At 38.7% G+C, this 6146-nt stretch overlaps 1 long non-coding RNA gene across 1 annotated transcript; it reads right to left on the bottom strand.

The window, feature by feature from the left end:
- Positions 1-2330: 2330 nt before the first annotated feature.
- On the bottom strand, positions 2331-5664 carry LOC137851816 (uncharacterized). The gene is made up of 2 exons (XR_011093497.1): positions 5499-5664; positions 2331-3155 (listed from the first exon to the last, which is right to left on the bottom strand). It is a non-coding gene; the product is annotated as an uncharacterized lncRNA (long non-coding RNA).
- Between the last annotated feature and the right edge of the window lie 482 nt (positions 5665-6146).

Below are 6146 nucleotides of genomic sequence, written 5' to 3'. Positions count from 1 at the left end.
TCCATGATCAAATCATTGTTTTACAAATGCCCTTGAAAAGCTACTGAAAGGGAGACGAAACACACATGAAACAGAGCTCTGCTTTAAAATGACAAAAATGCTGGTTTTCCCATTCTTCCCCCTTTACTGAGTCTGGATCCACATATGCTTTCTCCTACAGCTACAGGCATTCAGCGAGTAGTGGAAATACACAGCCCAATGCCCCTTCCCCTCATCAGAGGATAAGGCTAACTCACTAGTGCTCCTCCCCAAAAGAACTTTCTTCTCAGTTCTCGCTCCATTCATTAATTCCCCAGCAAATGTTCATGTCAAACTGCTAAGGATGACTGAAGCATTTGTGCTGCAAATCCATCAATATATGGATTGTATACAGCTCTCTGTCTTTCCATCTCTCTCTCTTTCCCTGCCCCCAGCTCTTATCTACCTCCTTCCATTCCTTGTTGTTTTCTCAACCCTTAGCCTGAAAAATTCTTGGCTTTAGCTCAAGACAGAGTAATAGGGAAGTCTAACTTCATCATCTGAGTCTTAATAGACTGGTATGATCTCTAATAATGGTTGTAAAATGATATGTTTCATGACCCACTGATGGCAGCCTTAACGAGTATGCCTGCTTCTCTCTAGCATATACAATGAGAATGAAGCCAAATCGCCCTTGGTTAGGATTTGCTAGGCTGTCTGAAACTGGTGGATATGCTCACCTCTGCTTGGGTCAGACTCTGTCCATATGCCTATCAACAATGGGAGATGGCTGTCATTTGAAAGACAGTAATTTCTTGCTAGCTTTTCTGAATATTTTATGTGTTAGCCTTACAGTAGGAGAAAATGATTTATGAATATAGAAAGATCACTGCTCCTAAAGAAATCTTCAAATATAGCATATGCATAATATGCCAGTGACTTTTAATTCTATGGAGAATTTGAAAAGTCTGTTTTATCAAGATCCCTTAGGACAACAAAAAAAGATTTGATATATCTTTCCTTAAAGGGAATTTTAAAAGGATTCTTTAACTCTAATTAGTAAATCTGCTTGGGAATTCTCAGAAATAGTACTTTGTACTCAAAAAGGAAAAATACCTAATAATTTTCAAACAAAACAAAGTTGATTTCCTGTTTTTATTGCAAAATTCATACTTAACTATAGGGCTGCATCTGATGGCTCCATATTAACATACAATGAGTTCCCTCAACATATCCAATCTTTAACCTTTTATGAGCAGGACATCACATTTATCTGTAAGATATATTTCCTTACAAATGCATGCTTTTAATTATTTACTGTTTTATTGTTCTTGTGAGGTTATAAAAATATATTACATTTCCTTTTAACACTATGCTTAGTAATTAAATGCTCATACTGTTATTGCCAGAATTGCTCTTCATTTTCTCTTTCTGAAGCTGAGATTAGTGGCTGTTTTGCTCCAATATTTTGTCAGAGACCCTATTTTCTATGACTTTTCAAGAGATATATACGGGGTAAGATTCTTCCTGTGTTATGTTATTAAATAGAGATCATCATTATGGTAAATGGTAACACTGTACTATACTTAAATTCTCTTGACATATATTCTAAAAGCTGAAATAAAATGATATAGAAACTGAAATAATACACAGTACTGAACTTTACAACATGAAAAGAAATAAAGAACACTGGTAGAATGCAGTTCTTCTGCATAACAGAAGTATTTTGCATAATATTAAGAAACAGATAGTGAGTTTATCACCTGCCCAGGGGATCCTTATATGCCCAGTCTTGGTCTTGTGTGAGGTGTGCTACATATGCAATTGATATAGATATTTAAGGTGTAAGCCTGTCTTGTTTCCAAAGAAAGAAAGAAAGAAAGAAAGGAAAAAAAAAAAAGATGAAAAGAAAGAAAAAGAGGAAACAATTATCAAAGTAAACAGAAATTTCTGCTATCCCAGAGAAAAAGGGAATCTGTATTCTTTGGAATATAGGACCATATAAAATGATTCATATATTTTAATCAGCAGGAGAGAGTTCATTCTACATGCTTATCATATATTGGCAAGTTGTGCAAGTATAATGTTTTGCCTTTAATTTAGCCTCAACACTACCACATGAGTCAGACTAAGCTACGTTTAATCAGATGTCTGATGAATTATGAATGGGTCTACCAAGCAATTGGGCCATTAAGCATTAGATGAGACATAACTGTCCCAGATGCTTCACCTAGGGTAAACTCAAGTATTTGTATTCCAACTTCCTAAAAGTTTGAAGACTTAACCACCTAAATTTTTTGATACCTCAGGAGCATAAGAGATCTGGGGAACTGTGAAGCTGACTGTATAAAGTTAAGACAGGAATTACAGACTTGTAGAACAGACATACGTTATATATAAATATATACAGTATAGATATATATTACATACATGCACACACATTTTTCGTCATTTTTGGCAGAAGTAACATAGTCAAAATCTAAATAACTGGATTCCAAAGGAATTACTCAAACTGTGTTTTATGCAAAGTTTTGTTTTCTCTATTTTTATCAGCAAATTTATTAAAATTTACGTCTTTAGGAATCCTTCTTTCCTTTCTTCTCCTTCCTGCTTCAGTTCTGCATACTCCACACTCACTGTCCAGCCCATTTTATTTTTTAACTCACTGCATATGAAAGAAATAAGTGGAGCAGGTAGCTACCTAAGCCAGAGGTGACCTCTCTGAAGAAATGGCAGGCAGCTTCAACTTAGACCATATTTCCATATAAAACCATGAAAAGTGCCATCCATTCTAAGCCAAGTATTTGAAGACAAGACAGTAAAACAGCACAGGGGTACTGCCAGGCACTATTAAAAGATTAGTCAAAAATATTCTGTCAGTAAAATCATAAGATTTTCACTATCAAAGAGCTGGCAGCATTTTCAAAGTCACAGGTAAAATGATTGACTGACACAGAAAATTCTGACCTACCACTGTTGTGAACAACAGCTGCAACGTGGAGAAACTGATCTCACTGTTCCAGTGTCAGGGCACTATTTCATCAAAGTAGATTGTAAACAGTCCAGAATTTAAGTTGTATTTCTGTCATTCCTCTCATGGTCCACAAAGTACTATTAGCTTTTTATAGCAAGTAGCTGCTGTCAGCAGTTCCACTGCACCCAGTTTCTTGATCAACTTTGCTGGAGAGAAGACAGCCCTGCATAAGACCAAAGTGCACAAAGTAAAGCAAGTCAGTATGGCAAGATTGCATTATGGCTCTAAATGTAAAATCCAGAGATGCATATATCCAGAGTAACTGAATTCAAGGTTGTGAAGATGGAAAAGCAGGTAGAAGTCCTAACAATTCACTGGAAAGGAGCTCTTCTTGATAATTTATGAATACTTTTTGCTAGTGGTATACTGGAGGGCTATTTTGCTAGTAGCCCTGGAGGAAGAACTTACTGGAGGCTTCTCTTATGTATTGTGTCACTGCTACTGTCCTGGTTCCTACAGCTATGCTGGAAGCCTCAGTAGAAAGCATCCCATCCTCCCACTCACTCTCCCTGCGTCTCATCATGTGTTCAGTTGGTACTCCAGAGTGACTTATTTCCTTTTCTACACAGAGGTCCCACAGTATTCTCCCCTGTCCAAAAAACCATCGATGCTGTGTAACAGCTTTCACAGTTTCTTTCAGCACGGTCAAAGTCTGCTCTGACCCTCCTGATTCTCACCACAGCTCCCTCCATATGAATGTTCTCACCATGCATCTGCTGGAGGCACATTTCCATGCCAGTGGCATCTGTCAGGAGGGGATGATGATGACTCTCAGCTCATTTCTGTACTGAAGTTAAGAGTAACAAACAAATTATCTTGAGGAGTTATGCCTCTAGCCAAACAGCAGCCTATAAGGATACTGATGCTCCCCACTCCATGTCAAGAACTCTGCATGGTGCAGGAACAGCAGCAGCAGCACAAACACAACCCAAATCCTCCTGTTTTAGAAAGAAAATCTGAAATCTGATCTAATGAACTCTGAGAACACTTCATAGGAAACATGTTCTCCAGCGTTGCCTGCAGGAGTCAGGGTTTTGGAGCATTGTGATCTCTTAGTTATCAAAAACATTTTCTCTTAGAACTGAAGTTTACAGCTGGAAACTACCACAAAAAAGAAAAACACTCAAGACTCAGATGTATAAAGGCTCAGTAAAATGTTCTATGAATTTCTACATCATACATAGAGCAAACAAATGTGTACAAATCATCAAAGGTTAGAATAGGGCTGCAGCCTCCTGCCCCAGGGTAATGCTGAACTAGATAGCTTATTTGTGCCCTGCTTGAGTTTTTGTCCATTCTAAAAACAACAATGTGCTCTAGGGAGTCATTCAGCTGCCAATAAGAGCTGGGACTTCCAAAGTCAAGCAAGCATAATTCTGCTCATGTTTATGCTTCTGAAACAGGTCGTTGTCTTCTGAGGGAGGTCTCTCTGGACATGGAGGGTTCAGCAATCTTTTGTGGAATTCCAGACTGCTCTGGGATAATTGCACTTCATGAAATTAGGAAAAACACAAAACATGTTGTGCTCTTTTTAGGAATTGAGATCAAAGTATTGCATCGGGCAAAGTGGAATACACCTCTCCTGCTTCTTTTCTTAACTCACATTCTGTCCCTTACATTTCCTTTCACTGTCAGACCAAGATCATGTTTTTGCCCTGGACACCTACCCATGCTGCATTTCATAAGTAATGTGCTGGTATTTTACTGATGGTACCCTGGACCCTTTCCTGAGAGATTCTTTGGCAGTCTAAGTAGGGGCTGATATACTGCTACCCCCTTCACAAGGCTCAGTCCAGTACCTATTTGCACACAATTAACTGGGTTCAGTACAGCAAAGAATTACAGCTGGGTTCTTTTATCAAGAGGTGTTATACCTACCTGACAGCAGGAAACTGCATCAGAGGAGGTTCTGGTTGGATATTAGGAAAAGGTTCTTTACTGAGAGGGTGGTTGGGCACTTGAAAAGGCTCCCCAGGGAAATGATCATGGCACCAAGCCTGTGATCATGGAATCAAGCATTTGGACAATGCTTTCAGACCCATGGTCTGATTTTTTGGGTGGTCCTGCATGGAGCCAGGAATTGGACTTGATGATCCTTGCAGGTCACTTCCAACTCAAGATACTCTATGCTTCTGTGATTCTATAGCTTTGTGAAAAGCCCAGGGGTTAGAATGCTGACTCAGCACAGGCAACCACTTGGCCAACCCAAGGGGACAGGAAACGACACGCCTATCTTTCTGATGTTTTCCTGACTTTATACCACTGAAAGTGAGAGGCATTTCTCACACTCACCTTGTTTCAGCTCTGCTATCATTCAGCAGAATGTAGAACCCACTGTGCAAGACAAGCTAGCTGAGCTCTACTCATATATCTGTTTTCACTCCAGCCTTGCTTCCTGGATTAAAAGTAGAATCTTTTACTCATGGACAGAGACAGAGGCAATCTTTCATTTTAGCAACTAAAATTCTTAGCACACACAGAGAGGCCCAGTACCTTCATTCCTTACCTTTTTTTGTATGTTGTTTGTATGTTTCTTTCTGCCAGTAAAGCACTGGGAAAAGAAAAAAAAAAAAAAAAAAGACGATTGTAATCAGATCATTGGCTAACATAACTGATCAATAGCAACTGCATATGCTGCAAAGAGCCTTTAATGGCTCTTAATCCCCATTAGGCTGAGCTGGAGGAAGTTGAAGGGGAAACTGCATCACATTTCAACCATTTATAGCAGCATCCTGGTACTTGAGCAGCTTTCAGGGAACAGGAGCATTTGTTCTGAGGTGCTCTGGGACAACCATCAATAGGATAGGAAACTATTGCATCATTATTATCCAGGAAATGCTTTGGGGACCCTCCAGGGAATTGACTCCAAGTCTTATAATTTTTTAAAAAGAGTCTACGTTGGGTCAATCAGCAGAGCAGGCATATATGAAGCTTTTCTGACACTGGTAATTAAACATGTTTTGGGATATATTTGACACAATTTTTGAAATCAAAAAGGCCTGTTTTAATAATGTATGTCACTATACTACCTTTAGGAACATCTTCCAAACACAACTCATGTTTGTGACATGTTTCAATGCAGACATGTAATGACAAAAGTTTCCGTATATTTTTGTTTTGTTTCTGTACCAAACCAAATATAATATTCACATCA

This window comes from Anas acuta, chromosome 2 (assembly GCF_963932015.1).
Source record: "Anas acuta chromosome 2, bAnaAcu1.1, whole genome shotgun sequence".
NCBI classification, from domain to species: Eukaryota; Metazoa; Chordata; class Aves; order Anseriformes; family Anatidae; genus Anas; species Anas acuta.
This window is presented reverse-complemented; position numbering and strand designations above follow the sequence as displayed.